The sequence below is a fragment of the Pseudophryne corroboree genome, chromosome 3, assembly GCF_028390025.1.
Source record: "Pseudophryne corroboree isolate aPseCor3 chromosome 3, aPseCor3.hap2, whole genome shotgun sequence".
Lineage (NCBI taxonomy): Eukaryota > Metazoa > Chordata > Amphibia > Anura > Myobatrachidae > Pseudophryne > Pseudophryne corroboree.
This window is the reverse complement of record NC_086446.1, coordinates 331,370,837-331,387,247: the sequence shown is the minus strand read 5'-3', so window position 1 is coordinate 331,387,247 and position 16,411 is coordinate 331,370,837. Positions and strand designations below refer to the sequence as shown.

At 32.7% G+C, this 16,411-nt stretch overlaps 14 non-coding genes across 14 annotated transcripts; all 14 read right to left on the bottom strand.

Moving 5' to 3' along the window:
- Window positions 1-609: 609 nt before the first annotated feature.
- On the bottom strand, window positions 610-681 carry TRNAP-AGG (transfer RNA proline (anticodon AGG)). The gene has a single exon. It is a non-coding gene; the product is annotated as a tRNA-Pro (tRNA).
- An 849-nt stretch (window positions 682-1,530) lies between these two features.
- On the bottom strand, window positions 1,531-1,602 carry TRNAP-AGG (transfer RNA proline (anticodon AGG)). The gene has a single exon. It is a non-coding gene; the product is annotated as a tRNA-Pro (tRNA).
- An 848-nt stretch (window positions 1,603-2,450) lies between these two features.
- Window positions 2,451-2,522, bottom strand: TRNAP-AGG (transfer RNA proline (anticodon AGG)). Its single transcript has one exon. It is a non-coding gene; the product is annotated as a tRNA-Pro (tRNA).
- A 1,770-nt stretch (window positions 2,523-4,292) lies between these two features.
- TRNAP-AGG (transfer RNA proline (anticodon AGG)) lies at window positions 4,293-4,364 on the bottom strand. The gene has a single exon. It is a non-coding gene; the product is annotated as a tRNA-Pro (tRNA).
- An 848-nt stretch (window positions 4,365-5,212) lies between these two features.
- Window positions 5,213-5,284, bottom strand: TRNAP-AGG (transfer RNA proline (anticodon AGG)). Its single transcript has one exon. It is a non-coding gene; the product is annotated as a tRNA-Pro (tRNA).
- A 1,965-nt stretch (window positions 5,285-7,249) lies between these two features.
- TRNAP-AGG (transfer RNA proline (anticodon AGG)) lies at window positions 7,250-7,321 on the bottom strand. Its single transcript has one exon. It is a non-coding gene; the product is annotated as a tRNA-Pro (tRNA).
- An 848-nt stretch (window positions 7,322-8,169) lies between these two features.
- Window positions 8,170-8,241, bottom strand: TRNAP-AGG (transfer RNA proline (anticodon AGG)). Its single transcript has one exon. It is a non-coding gene; the product is annotated as a tRNA-Pro (tRNA).
- An 847-nt stretch (window positions 8,242-9,088) lies between these two features.
- Window positions 9,089-9,160, bottom strand: TRNAP-AGG (transfer RNA proline (anticodon AGG)). Its single transcript has one exon. It is a non-coding gene; the product is annotated as a tRNA-Pro (tRNA).
- Window positions 9,161-10,010: 850 nt separating this feature from the next.
- Window positions 10,011-10,082, bottom strand: TRNAP-AGG (transfer RNA proline (anticodon AGG)). Its single transcript has one exon. It is a non-coding gene; the product is annotated as a tRNA-Pro (tRNA).
- Window positions 10,083-11,853: 1,771 nt separating this feature from the next.
- Window positions 11,854-11,925, bottom strand: TRNAP-AGG (transfer RNA proline (anticodon AGG)). Its single transcript has one exon. It is a non-coding gene; the product is annotated as a tRNA-Pro (tRNA).
- An 848-nt stretch (window positions 11,926-12,773) lies between these two features.
- Window positions 12,774-12,845, bottom strand: TRNAP-AGG (transfer RNA proline (anticodon AGG)). The gene has a single exon. It is a non-coding gene; the product is annotated as a tRNA-Pro (tRNA).
- Window positions 12,846-13,694: 849 nt separating this feature from the next.
- On the bottom strand, window positions 13,695-13,766 carry TRNAP-AGG (transfer RNA proline (anticodon AGG)). Its single transcript has one exon. It is a non-coding gene; the product is annotated as a tRNA-Pro (tRNA).
- Window positions 13,767-14,775: 1,009 nt separating this feature from the next.
- Window positions 14,776-14,847, bottom strand: TRNAP-AGG (transfer RNA proline (anticodon AGG)). The gene has a single exon. It is a non-coding gene; the product is annotated as a tRNA-Pro (tRNA).
- An 847-nt stretch (window positions 14,848-15,694) lies between these two features.
- TRNAP-AGG (transfer RNA proline (anticodon AGG)) lies at window positions 15,695-15,766 on the bottom strand. The gene has a single exon. It is a non-coding gene; the product is annotated as a tRNA-Pro (tRNA).
- Between the last annotated feature and the right edge of the window lie 645 nt (window positions 15,767-16,411).

Here is a 16,411-nt window from a genome sequence, read left to right as displayed (position 1 = left end):
GTAAAACTCAAATTATTTAATAAAAAAATGCAATACGCTGGAAAAAAAGATGTTACATTTTAAAAATACCATAACAATTAAAAAATGTATTGGTAGCATAGCTAAAATGTTTCCTTAAGGTTAATTTTTGTCCAAGTATGCATATTTGGAAAGTTCAGTGCCAAGATTTAGGGGTTCCTATAGAGTTTGAACTTTTCTGATAGTTGGAACCTAAGACTTGTCTCATACTGTGTGCAACTTAAGCATTCAGACCAAGAAGAAAGAAAAAAACAAAAACCTGCAATTAATTGTTGACCTTTTTGTTTGTCAAAAAGAGCCTATTCTTTGAAGCCACTCATTGTTTCTTAGAAAAAAGCAAGGTAAGAGAAAAACCTGTAATTTCATTTTGACAGTTTTTAATTTGTCAAAATGAGACTTCTTTGAAGCCACTCAAGATTACTTAGACAAAATGGAATCTACAGTATACCCAATATACCACCAAATGGTAGACAGTTTACTAAATATGCATATGTATATATTTTTTTATGGATTTTCAAAAGCAAAATTAACTTGATTCTTTTGACATCAATCAGTTAATGGAACCATGGAATTTAAAATAATCTGAAAGATGGGCTCGTCCGGGATTTGAACCCGGGACCTCTCGCACCCTAAGCGAGAATCATACCCCTAGACCAACGAGCCAACTGTTCATGCATTTTTCATGTATACTAATTAAATTGGAAGTGAAACTGTTGGAATACATTAGTAAGTATTTTAAAATACTATCAGATAATAGAACTAAGCACTTTTAAAGAACCTGAGAAAACAGGCTTATCCAGGATATGAATCTGGGGCCTTTTGCACCCAAAGCAAAAATCATACACCCAGACCAACAAGCCACAAGTTAAATAATTTCTTATTCAGATTTTACCATTTTTAAAGTAAAACTCAAATTATTTAATAAAAAAATGCAATACGCTGGAAAAAAAGATGTTACATTTTAAAAATACCATAACAATTAAAAAATGTATTGGTAGCATAGCTAAAATGTTTCCTTAAGGTTAATTTTTGTCCAAGTATGCATATTTGGAAAGTTCAGTGCCAAGATTTAGGGGTTCCTATAGAGTTTGAACTTTTCTGATAGTTGGAACCTAAGACTTGTCTCATACTGTGTGCAATTTAAGCTTACAGACCAAGAAGAAAGAAAAAAACAAAAACCTGCAATTAATTGTTGACCTTTTTGTTTGTCAAAAAGAGCCTATTCTTTTAAGCCACTCATTGTTTCTTAGAAAAAAGCAGGGTAAGATAAAAACCTGTAATTTCATTTTGATAGTTTTTTAATTTGTCAAAATGAGACTTCTTTGAAGCCACTCAAGGTTACTTAGACAAAATGGAATCTACAGTATACCCAATATACCACCAAATGGTTGACAGTTTACTAAATATGCATAAGTATATATTTTTTATGGATTTTCAAAAGCAAAATTCACTTGATGCTTTTGACATCAATCAGATAATGTAACCATGGGATTTAAAAGAATATGAGAAGATGGGCTCGTCCAGGATTTGAACCCGGGACCTCTCGCACCCTAAGCGAGAATCATACCCCTAGACCAACGAGCCAACTGTTCATGCATTTTTCATGTATACTAATGAAATTGGAAGTGAAACTGTTGGAATACATTAGTAAGTATTTTAAAATACTATCAGATAATAAAACTAAGCACTTTTAAAGAACCTGAGAAAACAGGCTAATCCAGGATATGAACCTGGTGCCTTTTCCACTCAAAGCAAAAATCATACACCCAGACCAACAAGCCACAAGCTAAATAATTTCTTATTCAGATTTTACCATTTTTAAAGTAAAACTCAAATTATTTAATTAAAAAATGCAATAAGTTGGAAAAAAAGATGTTACATTTTAAAAATACCATAACAATTTAAAAATGTATTGGTAGCATAGCTAAAATGTTTCCTTAAGGTACATTTTTGTCCTAGTATGCATATTTGGAAAGTTCAGTGCCAAGATTTAGGGGTTCCTATAGAGTTTGAACTTTTCTGATAGTTGGAACCTAAGACTTGTCTCATACTGTGTGCAACTTAAGCATTCAGACCAAGAAGAAAGAAAAAAACAAAAACCTGCAATTAATTGTTGACCTTTTTGTTTGTCAAAAAGAGCCTATTCTTTGAAGCCACTCATTGTTTCTTAGAAAAAAGCAAGGTAAGAGAAAAACCTGTAATTTCATTTTGACAGTTTTTAATTTGTCAAAATGAGACTTCTTTGAAGCCACTCAAGATTACTTAGACAAAATGGAATCTACAGTATACCCAATATACCACCAAATGGTAGACAGTTTACTAAATATGCATATGTATATATTTTTTTATGGATTTTCAAAAGCAAAATTAACTTGATTCTTTTGACATCAATCAGTTAATGGAACCATGGAATTTAAAATAATCTGAAAGATGGGCTCGTCCGGGATTTGAACCCGGGACCTCTCGCACCCTAAGCGAGAATCATACCCCTAGACCAACGAGCCAATTGTTCATGTATTTTTCATGTATACTAATGAAATTGGAAGTGAAACTGTTGGAATACATTAGTAAGTATTTTAAAATACTATCAGATAATAGAACTAAGCACTTTTAAAGAACCTGAGAAAACAGGCTTATCCAGGATATGAATCTGGGGCCTTTTGCACCCAAAGCAAAAATCATACACCCAGACCAACAAGCCACAAGTTAAATAATTTCTTATTCAGATTTTACCATTTTTAAAGTAAAACTCAAATTATTTAATAAAAAAATGCAATACGCTGGAAAAAAAGATGTTACATTTTAAAAATACCATAACAATTAAAAAATGTATTGGTAGCATAGCTAAAATGTTTCCTTAAGGTAAATTTTTGTCCAAGTATGCATATTTGGAAAGTTCAGTGCCAAGATTTAGGGGTTCCTATAGAGTTTAAACTTTTCTGATAGTTGGAACCTAAGACTTGTCTCATACTGTGTGCAACTTATGCATACAGACCAAGAAGAAAGAAAAAAACAAAAACCTGCAATTAATTGTTGACCTTTTTGTTTGTCAAAAAGAGCCTATTCTTTGAAGCCACTCATTGTTTCTTAGAAAAAAGCAGGGTAAGAGAAAAACCTGTAATTTCATTTTGACAGTTTTTAATTTGTCAAAATGAGACTTCTTTGAAGCCACTCAAGGTTACTTAGACAAAATGGAATTTACAGTATACCCAATATACCACCAAATGGTTGACAGTTTACTAAATATGCATAAGTATATATTTTTTTATGGATTTTCAAAAGCAAAATTCACTTGATGCTTTTGACATCAATCAGATAATGGAACCATGGGATTTAAAAGTATCTGAGAAGATGGGCTCGTCCGGTATTTGAACCCAGGACCTCTCGCACCCTAAGCGAGAATCATACCCCTAGACCAACGAGGCAACTGTTCATGCATTTTTCATGTATACTAATGAAATTGGAAGTGAAACTGTTGGAATACATTAGTAAGTATTTTAAAATACTATCAGATAATAGAACTAAGCACTTTTAAAGAACCTGAGAAAACAGGCTTATCCAGGATATGAATCTGGGGCCTTTTGCACCCAAAGCAAAAATCATACACCCAGACCAACAAGCCACAAGCTAAATAATTTCTTATTCAGATTTTACCATTTTTAAAGTAAAGCTCAAATTATTTAATAAAAAAATGCAATAAGCTGGAAAAAAAGATGTTACATTTTAAAAATACCATAACAATTTAAAAATGTATTGGTAGCATAGCTAAAATGTTTCCTTAAGGTAAATTTTTGTCCAAGTATGCATATTTGGAAAGTTCAGTGCCAAGATTTAGGGGTTCCTATAGAGTTTGAACTTTTCTGATAGTTGGAACCTAAGACTTGTCTCATACTGTGTGCAACTTATGCATACAGACCAAGAAGAAAGAAAAAAACAAAAACCTGCAAATAATTGTTGACCTTTTTGTTTGTCAAAAAGAGCCTATTCTTTTAAGCCACTCATTGTTTCTTAGAAAAAAGCAAGGTAAGATACAAACCTGCAATTTCATTTTGACAGTTTTTTATTTGTCAAAATGAGACTTCTTGAAGCCACTCAAGGTTACTTAGACAAAATGGAATCTACAGTATACCCAATATACCACCAAATGGTTGACAGTTTACTAAATATGCATAAGTATATACTTTTTTGATGGATTGGCAAAAGCAAAATTCACTTGATGCTTTTGACATCAATAAGATAATGGAACCATGGGATTTAAAAGAACATGAGAAGATGGGCTCGTCCGGGATTTGAACCCGGGACCTCTCGCACCCTAAGCGAGAATCATACCCCTAGACCAATGAGCCAACTGCTAATGCTTTTTCATGTATACTAATAAAATTGGAAGTGAAACTGTTGGAATACATTAGTAAGTATTTTAAAATACTATCAGATAATAGAACTAAGCACTTTTAAAGAACCTGAGAAAACAGGCTAATCCAGGATATGAACCTGGTGCCTTTTCCACTCAAAGCAAAAATCATACACCCAGACCAACAAGCCACAAGCTAAATAATTTCTTATTCAGATTTTACCATTTTTAAAGTAAAGCTCAAATTATTTAATAAAAAAATGCAATAAGCTGGAAAAAAAGATGTTACATTTTAAAAATACCATAACAATTTAAAAATGTATTGGTAGCATAGCTAAAATGTTTCCTTAAGGTAAATTTTTGTCCAAGTATGCATATTTGGAAAGTTCAGTGCCAAGATTTAGGGGTTCCTATAGAGTTTGAACTTTTCTGATAGTTGGAACCTAAGACTTGTCTCATACTGTGTGCAACTTATGCATATAGACCAAGAAGAAAGAAAAAAACAAAAACCTGCAATTAATTGTTGACCTTTTTGTTTGTCAAAAAGAGCCTATTCTTTGAAGCCACTCATTGTTTCTTAGAAAAAAGCAAGGTAAGAGAAAAACCTGTAATTTCATTTTGACAGTTTTTAATTTGTCAAAATGAGACTCCTTTGAAGCCACTCAAGATTACTTAGACAAAATGGAATCTACAGTATACCCAATATACCACCAAATGGTTGACAGTTTACTAAATATGCATAAGTATATATTTTTTTATGGATTTTAAAAAGCAAAATTCACTTGATGCTTTTGACATCAATCAGATAATGGAACCATGGGATTTAAAAGAATCTGAGAAGATGGGCTCGTCTGGGATTTGAACCCGGGCCCTCTCGCACCCTAAGCGAGAATCATACCCCTAGACCAACGAGCCAACTGTTCATGCATTTTTCATGTATACTAATGAAATTGGAAGTGAATCTGTTGGAATACATTAGTAAGTATTTTAAAATACTATCAGATAATAGAACTAAGCACTTTTAAAAAACCTGAGAAAACAGGCTAATCCAGGATATGAACCTGGTGCCTTTTCCACTCAAAGCAAAAATCAAACACCCAGACCAACAAGCCACAAGCTAAATAATTTCTTATTCAGATTTTACCATTTTTAAAGTAAAACTCAAATTATTTAATAAAAAAATGCAATAAGCTGGAAAAAAAGATGTTACATTTTAAAAATACCATAACAATTTAAAAATGTATTGGTAGCATAGCTAAAATGTTTCCTTAAGGTAAATTTTTGTCCAAGTATGCATATTTGGAAAGTTCAGTGCCAAGATTTAGGGGTTCCTATAGAGTTTGAACTTTTCTGATAGTTGGAACCTAAGACTTGTCTCATACTGTGTGCAACTTAAGCTTACAGACAAAGAAGAAAGAAAAAAACAAAAACCTGCAATTAATTGTTGACCTTTTTGTTTGTCAAAAAGAGCCTATTCTTTTAAGCCACTCATTGTTTCTTAGAAAAAAGCAAGGTAAGATAAAAACCTGCAATTTCATTTTGACAGTTTTTTATTTGTCAAAATGAGACTTCTTGAAGCCACTCAAGGTTACTTAGACAAAATGGAATCTACAGTATACCCGATATACCACCAAATGGTTGACAGTTTAATAAATATGCATAAGTATATATTTTTTTATGGATTTTCAAAAGCAAAATTCACTTGATGCTTTTGACATCAATCAGTTAATGGAACCATGGGATTTAAAATAATCTGAGAAGATAGGCTCGCCCAGGATTTGAACCCGGGATCTCTCGCACCCTAAGCGAGAATCATACCCCTAGACCAGGCATTCTCAACCGCGGTCCTCAAGGCACACCAACAGTCCTGGTTTTAGTGATATCCAGGCTGCAGCACAGGTGACTTAATTAGTAGCTCAGTGATTTTGATTTAACCATCTGTGCTGCAGCCTGGATATCACTAAAACCTGCACTGTTGGTGTGCCTTGAGGACCGTGGTTGGGAATGCCTGCCCTAGACCAACGAGCCAACTGTTCATGCATTTTGCATGTATACTAATGAAATTGGAAGTGAAACTGTTGGAATACATTAGTAAGTAATTTAAAATACTATCAGATAATAGAACTAAGCACTTTTAAAGAACCTGAGAAAACAGGCTTATCCAGGATATGAATCTGGGGCCCTTTGCACCCAAAGCAAAAATCATACACCCAGACTAACAAGCCACAAGCTAAATAATTTCTTATTCAGATTTTACCATTTTTAAAGTAAAGCTCAAATTATTTAATAAAAAAAATGCAATAAGCTGAAAAAAAGATGTTACATTTTAAAAATACCATAACAATTTAAAAATGTATTGGTAGCATAGCTAAAATGTTTCCTTAAGATAAATTTTTGTCCAAGTATGCATATTTGGAAAGTTCAGTGCCAAGATTTAGGGGTTCCTATAGAGTTTGAACTTTTCTGATAGTTGGAACCTAAGACTTGTCTCATACTGTGTGCAACTTAAGCATACAGACCAAGAAGAAAGAAAAAAAACAAAAACCTGCAATTAATTGTTGACCTTTTTGTTTGTCAAAAAGAGCCTATTCTTTGAAGCCACTCATTGTTTTTTTAGAAAAAAGCAAGGTAAGAGAAAAACCTGTAATTTCATTTTGACAGTTTTTAATTTGTCAAAATGAGACTTCTTTGAAGCCACTCAAGATTACTTAGACAAAATGGAATCTACAGTATACCCAATATACCACCAAATGGTAGACAGTTTACTAAATATGCATAAGTATATACTTTTTTTATGGATTTTCAAAAGCAAAATTCACTTGATGCTTTTGACATCAATCATATAATGGAACCATGGTATTTAAAAGAATCTGAGAAGATGGGCTCGTCCGGGATTTGAACCCGGGACCTCTCGCACCCTAAGCGAGAATCATACCCCTAGACCAATGAGCCAACTGCTAATGCTTTTTCATGTATACTAATAAAATTGGAAGTGAAACTGTTGGAATACATTAGTAAGTATTTTAAAATACTATCAGATAATAGAACTAAGCACTTTTAAAGAACCTGAGAAAACAGGCTAATCCAGGATATGAACCTGGTGCCTTTTCCACTCAAAGCAAAAATCATACACCCAGACCAACAAGCCACAAGCTAAATAATTTCTTATTCAGATTTTACCATTTTTAAAGTAAAGCTCAAATTATTTAATAAAAAAATGCAATAAGCTGGAAAAAAAGATGTTACATTTTAAAAATACCATAACAATTTAAAAATGTATTGGTAGCATAGCTAAAATGTTTCCTTAAGGTAAATTTTTGTCCAAGTATGCATATTTGGAAAGTTCAGTGCCAAGATTTAGGGGTTCCTATAGAGTTTGAACTTTTCTGATAGTTGGAACCTAAGACTTGTCTCATACTGTGTGCAACTTAAGCTTACAGACAAAGAAGAAAGAAAAAAACAAAAACCTGCAATTAATTGTTGACCTTTTTGTTTGTCAAAAAGAGCCTATTCTTTTAAGCCACTCATTGTTTCTTAGAAAAAAGCAAGGTAAGATAAAAACCTGCAATTTCATTTTGACAGTTTTTTATTTGTCAAAATGAGACTTCTTGAAGCCACTCAAGGTTACTTAGACAAAATGGAATCTACAGTATACCCGATATACCACCAAATGGTTGACAGTTTAATAAATATGCGTAAGTATATACTTTTTTAATGGATTGGCAAAAGCAAAATTCACTTGATGCTTTTGACATCAATAAGATAATGGAACCATGGGATTTAAAAGAACCTGAGAAGATGGGCTCATCCGGGATTTGAACCCGGGACCTCTCGCACCCTAAGCGAGAATCATACCCCTAGACCAACGAGCCAACTGTTAATGCTTATTCATGTATACTAATAAAATTGGAAGTGAAACTGTTGGAATACATTAGTAAGTATTTTAAAATACTATCAGATAATAGAACTAAGCACTTTTAAAGAACCTGAGAAAACAGGCTTATCCAGGATATGAATCTGGGGCCTTTTGCACCCACAGCAAAAATCATACACCCAGACCAACAAGCCACAAGCTAAATAATTTCTTATTCAGATTTTACCATTTTTAAAGTAAAGCTCAAATTATTTAATAAAAAAATGCAATAAGCTGGAAAAAAAGATGTTACATTTTAAAAATACCATAACAATTTAAAAATGTATTGGTAGCATAGCTAAAATGTTTCCTTAAGGTAAATTTTTGTCCTAGTATGCATATTTGGAAAGTTCAGTGCCAAGATTTAGGGGTTCCTATAGAGTTTAAACTTTTCTGATAGTTGGAACCTAAGACTTGTCTCATACTGTGTGCAACTTATGCATACAGACCAAGAAGAAAGAAAGAAAAAAAACCTGCAATTAATTGTTGACCTTTTTGTTTGTCAAAAAGAGCCTATTCTTTGAAGCCACTCATTGTTTCTTAGAAAAAAGCAGGGTAAGAGAAAAACCTGTAATTTCATTTTGACAGTTTTTAATTTGTCAAAATGAGACTTCTTTGAAGCCACTCAAGATTACTTAGACAAAATGGAATCTACAGTATACCCAATATACCACCAAATGGTTGACAGTTTACTAAATATGCATAAGTATATATTTTTTTATGGATTTTCAAAAGCAAAATTCACTTGATGCTTTTGACATCAATCAGATAATGGAACCATGGGATTTAAAAGAATCTGAGAAGATGGGCTCGTCCGGGATTTGAACCCAGACCCTCTCGCACCCTAAGCGAGAATCATACCCCTAGACCAACGAGCCAACTGTTCATGCATTTTTCATGTATACTAATGAAATTGGAAGTGAAACTGTTGGAATACATTAGTAAGTATTTTAAAATACTATCAGATAATAGAACTAAGCACTTTTAAAGAACCTGAGAAAACAGGCTAATCCAGGATATGAACCTGGTGCCTTTTCCACTCAAAGCAAAAATCATACACCCAGACCAACAAGCCACAAGCTAAATAATTTCTTATTCAGATTTTACCATTTTTAAAGTAAAACTCAAATTATTTAATAAAAAAATGCAATAAGCTGGAAAAAAAGATGTTACATTTTAAAAATACCATAACAATTTAAAAATGTATTGGTAGCATAGCTAAAATGTTTCCTTAAGGTAAATTTTTGTCCAAGTATGCATATTTGGAAAGTTTAGTGCCAAGATTTAGGGGTTCCTATAGAGTTTGAACTTTTCTGATAGTTGGAACCTAAGACTTGTCTCATACTGTGTGCAACTTAAGCATACAGACCAAGAAGAAAGAAAAAAACAAAAACCTGCAATTAATTGTTGACCTTTTTGTTTGTCAAAAAGAGCCTATTCTTTTAAGCCACTCATTGTTTCTTAGAAAAAAGCAAGGCAAGATAAAAACCTGTAATTTCATTTTGACAGTTTTTAATTTGTCAAAATGAGACTTCTTTGAAGCCACTCAAGGTTACTTAGACAAAGTGGAATCTACAGTATACCCAATATACCACCCAATGGTTGACAGTTAACTAAATATGCTTAAGTATATACTTTTTTGATGGATTGGCAAAAGCAATATTCACTTGATGCTTTTGACATCAATCAGATAATGGAACCATGGGATTTAAAAGAACCTGAGAAAATGGGCTCGTCCGGGATTTGAACCCGGGACCTCTCGCACCCTAAGGGAGAATCATACCCCTAGACCAACGAGCCAACTGTTCATGCATTTTGATGCATACTAATGAAATTGGAAGTGAACCTGTTGGAATACATTAGTAAGTATTTTAAAATACTATCAGATATTAGAACTAAGCACTTTTAAAGAACCTAAGAAAACAGGCTCATCCAGGATATGAACCAGGGGCCTTTTGCACCCAAAGCAAAAATCATACACCCAGACCAACAAGCCACAAGCTAAATAATTTCTTATTCAGATTTTACCATTTTTAAATTAAAACTCAAATTATTTAATAAAAAAATGCAATAAGCTGGAAAAAAAGATGTTACATTTTAAAAATACCATAACAATTTAAAAATGTATTGGTAGCATAGCTAAAATGTTTCCTTAAGGTAAATTTTTGTCCAAGTATGCATATTTGGAAAGTTCAGTGCCAAGATTTAGGGGTTCCTAAAGAGTTTGAACTTTTCGTTTAGTTGGAACCTAAGACTTGTCTCATACTGTGTGCAACTTATGCAAACAGTCCAAGAAGAAAGAAAAAAACAAAAACCTGCAATTTATTGTTGACCTTTTTGTTTGTCAAAAAGAGCCTATTCTTTGAAGCCACTCATTGTTTCTTAGAAAAAAGCAAGGTAAGAGAAAAACCTGTAATTTCATTTTGACAGTTTTTAATTTGTCAAAATGAGACTTCTTTGAAGCCACACAAGATTACTTAGACAAAATGGAATCTACAGAATACCCAATATACCACCAAATGGTTGACAGTTTACTAAATATGCATAAGTATATACTTTTTTGATGGATTGGCAAAAGCAAAATTCACTTGATGCTTTTGACATCAATCAGATAATGGAACCATTGGATTTAAAAGAACCTGAGAATTTGGGCTCGTCCGAGATCTGAACCCTGGATCTCTCGCACCCTAAGCGAGAATCATACCCCTAGACCAACGAGCCAACTGTTTATGCATTTTTCATGTATACTAATAAAATTGGAAGTGAAACTGTTGGAATACATTAGTAAGTATTTTAAAATACTATCAGATAATAGAACTAAGCACTTTTAAAGAACCTGAGAAAACAGGCTTATCCAGGATATGAATCTGGGGCCTTTTGCACCCACAGCAAAAATCATACACCCAGACCAACAAGCCACAAGCTAAATAATTTCTTATTCAGATTTTACCATTTTTAAAGTAAAGCTCAAATTATTTAATAAAAAAAATGCAATAAGCTGGAAAAAAAGATGTTACATTTTAAAAATACCATAACAATTTAAAAATGTATTGGTAGCATAGCTAAAATGTTTCCTTAAGGTAAATTTTTGTCCAAGTATGCATATTTGGAAAGTTCAGTGCCAAGATTTAGGGGTTCCTATAGAGTTTGAACTTTTCTGATAGTTGGAACCTAAGACTTGTCTCATACTGTGTGCAACTTAAGCATACAGACCAAGAAGAAAGAAAAAAACAAAAACCTGCAATTAATTGTTGACCTTTTTGTTTGTCAAAAAGAGCCTATTCTTTGAAGCCACTCATTGTTTTTTAGAAAAAAGCAAGGTAAGAGAAAAACCTGTAATTTCATTTTGACAGTTTTTAATTTGTCAAAATGAGACTTCTTTGAAGCCACTCAAGATTACTTAGACAAAATGGAATCTACAGTATACCCAATATACCACCAAATGGTAGACAGTTTACTAAATATGCATAAGTATATATTTTTTTATGGATTTTCAAAAGCAAAATTCACTTGATGCTTTTGACATCAATCAGTTAATGGAACCATGGGATTTAAAATAATCTGAGAAGATAGGCTCGCCCAGGATTTGAACCCGGGATCTCTCGCACCCTAAGCGAGAATCATACCCCTAGACCAACGAGCCAACTGTTCATGCATTTTTCATGTATACAAATGAAATTGGAAGTGAAACTGTTGGAATACATTAGTAAGTATTTTAAAATACTATCAGATAATAGAACTAAGCACTTTTAAAGAACCTGAGAAAACAGGCTTATCCAGGATATGAATCTGGGGCCTTTTGCACCCAAAGCAAAAATCATACACCCAGACCAACAAGCCACAAGTTAAATAATTTCTTATTCAGATTTTACCATTTTTAAAGTAAAACTCAAATTATTTAATAAAAAAATGCAAAACGCTGGAAAAAAAGATGTTACATTTTAAAAATACCATAACAATTAAAAAATGTATTGGTAGCATAGCTAAAATGTTTCCATAAGGTTAATTTTTGTCCAAGTATGCATATTTGGAAAGTTCAGTGCCAAGATTTAGGGGTTCCTATAGAGTTTGAACTTTTCTGATAGTTGGAACCTAAGACTTGTCTCATACTGTGTGCAACTTAAGCATTCAGACCAAGAAGAAAGAAAAAAACAAAAACCTGCAATTAATTGTTGACCTTTTTGTTTGTCAAAAAGAGCCTATTCTTTGAAGCCACTCATTGTTTCTTAGAAAAAAGCAAGGTAAGAGAAAAACCTGTAATTTCATTTTGACAGTTTTTAATTTGTCAAAATGAGACTTCTTTGAAGCCACTCAAGATTACTTAGACAAAATGGAATCTACAGTATACCCAATATACCACCAAATGGTAGACAGTTTACTAAATATGCATATGTATATATTTTTTTATGGATTTTCAAAAGCAAAATTAACTTGATTCTTTTGACATCAATCAGTTAATGGAACCATGGAATTTAAAATAATCTGAAAGATGGGCTCGTCCGGGATTTGAACCCGGGACCTCTCGCACCCTAAGCGAGAATCATACCCCTAGACCAACGAGCCAACTGTTCATGCATTTTTCATGTATACTAATTAAATTGGAAGTGAAACTGTTGGAATACATTAGTAAGTATTTTAAAATACTATCAGATAATAGAACTAAGCACTTTTAAAGAACCTGAGAAAACAGGCTTATCCAGGATATGAATCTGGGGCCTTTTGCACCCAAAGCAAAAATCATACACCCAGACCAACAAGCCACAAGTTAAATAATTTCTTATTCAGATTTTACCATTTTTAAAGTAAAACTCAAATTATTTAATAAAAAAATGCAATACGCTGGAAAAAAAGATGTTACATTTTAAAAATACCATAACAATTAAAAAATGTATTGGTAGCATAGCTAAAATGTTTCCTTAAGGTTAATTTTTGTCCAAGTATGCATATTTGGAAAGTTCAGTGCCAAGATTTAGGGGTTCCTATAGAGTTTGAACTTTTCTGATAGTTGGAACCTAAGACTTGTCTCATACTGTGTGCAATTTAAGCTTACAGACCAAGAAGAAAGAAAAAAACAAAAACCTGCAATTAATTGTTGACCTTTTTGTTTGTCAAAAAGAGCCTATTCTTTTAAGCCACTCATTGTTTCTTAGAAAAAAGCAGGGTAAGATAAAAACCTGTAATTTCATTTTGATAGTTTTTTAATTTGTCAAAATGAGACTTCTTTGAAGCCACTCAAGGTTACTTAGACAAAATGGAATCTACAGTATACCCAATATACCACCAAATGGTTGACAGTTTACTAAATATGCATAAGTATATATTTTTTATGGATTTTCAAAAGCAAAATTCACTTGATGCTTTTGACATCAATCAGATAATGTAACCATGGGATTTAAAAGAATATGAGAAGATGGGCTCGTCCAGGATTTGAACCCGGGACCTCTCGCACCCTAAGCGAGAATCATACCCCTAGACCAACGAGCCAACTGTTCATGCATTTTTCATGTATACTAATGAAATTGGAAGTGAAACTGTTGGAATACATTAGTAAGTATTTTAAAATACTATCAGATAATAGAACTAAGCACTTTTAAAGAACCTGAGAAAACAGGCTTATCCAGGATATGAATCTGGGGCCTTTTGCACCCACAGCAAAAATCATACACCCAGACCAACAAGCCACAAGCTAAATAATTTCTTATTCAGATTTTACCATTTTTAAAGTAAAGCTCAAATTATTTAATAAAAAAATGCAATAAGCTGGAAAAAAAGATAATCCAGGATATGAACCTGGTGCCTTTTCCACTCAAAGCAAAAATCAAACACCCAGACCAACAAGCCACAAGCTAAATAATTTCTTATTCAGATTTTACCATTTTTAAAGTAAAACTCAAATTATTTAATAAAAAAATGCAATAAGCTGGAAAAAAAGATGTTACATTTTAAAAATACCATAACAATTTAAAAATGTATTGGTAGCATAGCTAAAATGTTTCCTTAAGGTAAATTTTTGTCCAAGTATGCATATTTGGAAAGTTCAGTGCCAAGATTTAGGGGTTCCTATAGAGTTTGAACTTTTCTGGTAGTTGGAACCTAAGACTTGTCTCATACTGTGTGCAACTTAAGCTTACAGACAAAGAAGAAAGAAAAAAACAAAAACCTGCAATTAATTGTTGACCTTTTTGTTTGTCAAAAAGAGCCTATTCTTTTAAGCCACTCATTGTTTCTTAGAAAAAAGCAAGGTAAGATAAAAACCTGCAATTTCATTTTGACAGTTTTTTATTTGTCAAAATGAGACTTCTTGAAGCCACTCAAGGTTACTTAGACAAAATGGAATCTACAGTATACCCGATATACCACCAAATGGTTGACAGTTTAATAAATATGCGTAAGTATATACTTTTTTAATGGATTGGCAAAAGCAAAATTCACTTGATGCTTTTGACATCAATAAGATAATGGAACCATGGGATTTAAAAGAACCTGAGAAGATGGGCTCATCCGGGATTTGAACCCGGGACCTCTCGCACCCTAAGCGAGAATCATACCCCTAGACCAACGAGCCAACTGTTAATGCTTATTCATGTATACTAATAAAATTGGAAGTGAAACTGTTGGAATACATTAGTAAGTATTTTAAAATACTATCAGATAATAGAACTAAGCACTTTTAAAGAACCTGAGAAAACAGGCTTATCCAGGATATGAATCTGGGGCCTTTTGCACCCAAAGCAAAAATCATACACCCAGACCAACAAGCCACAAGTTAAATAATTTCTTATTCAGATTTTACCATTTTTAAAGTAAAACTCAAATTATTTAATAAAAAAATGCAATAAGCTGGAAAAAAAGATGTTACATTTTAAAAATACCATAACAATTAAAAAATGTATTGGTAGCATAGCTAAAATGTTTCCTTAAGGTAAATTTTTGTCCAAGTATGCATATTTGGAAAGTTCAGTGCCAAGATTTAGGGGTTCCTATAGAGTTTGAACTTTTCCGATAGTTGGAACCTAAGACTTGTCTCATACTGTGTGCAATTTAAGCTTACAGACCAAGAAGAAAGAAAAAAACAAAAACCTGCAATTAATTGTTGACCTTTTTGTTTGTCAAAAAGAGCCTATTCTTTTAAGCCACTCATTGTTTCTTAGAAAAAAGCAGGGTAAGATAAAAACCTGTAATTTCATTTTGATAGTTTTTTATTTGTCAAAATGAGACTTCTTTGAAGCCACTCAAGGTTACTTAGACAAAATGGAATCTACAGTATACCCAATATACCACCAAATGGTTGACAGTTTACTAAATATGCATAAGTATATATTTTTTATGGATTTTCAAAAGCAAAATTCACTTGATGCTTTTGACATCAATCAGATAATGTAACCATGGGATTTAAAAGAATATGAGAAGATGGGCTCGTCCAGGATTTGAACCCGGGACCTCTCGCACCCTAAGCGAGAATCATACCCCTAGACCAACGAGCCAACTGTTCATGCATTTTTCATGTATACTAATGAAATTGGAAGTGAAACTGTTGGAATACATTAGTAAGTATTTTAAAATACTATCAGATAATAAAACTAAGCACTTTTAAAGAACCTGAGAAAACAGGCTAATCCAGGATATGAACCTGGTGCCTTTTCCACTCAAAGCAAAAATCATACACCCAGACCAACAAGCCACAAGCTAAATAATTTCTTATTCAGATTTTACCATTTTTAAAGTAAAACTCAAATTATTTAATTAAAAAATGCAATAAGCTGGAAAAAAAGATGTTACATTTTAAAAATACCATAACAATTTAAAAATGTATTGGTAGCATAGCTAAAATGTTTCCTTAAGGTACATTTTTGTCCTAGTATGCATATTTGGAAAGTTCAGTGCCAAGATTTAGGGGTTCCTATAGAGTTTGAACTTTTCTGATAGTTGGAACCTAAGACTTGTCTCATACTGTGTGCAACTTAAGCATTCAGACCAAGAAGAAAGAAAAAAACAAAAACCTGCAATTAATTGTTGACCTTTTTGTTTGTCAAAAAGAGCCTATTCTTTGAAGCCACTCATTGTTTCTTAGAAAAAAGCAAGGTAAGAGAAAAACCTGTAATTTCATTTTGACAGTTTTTAATTTGTCA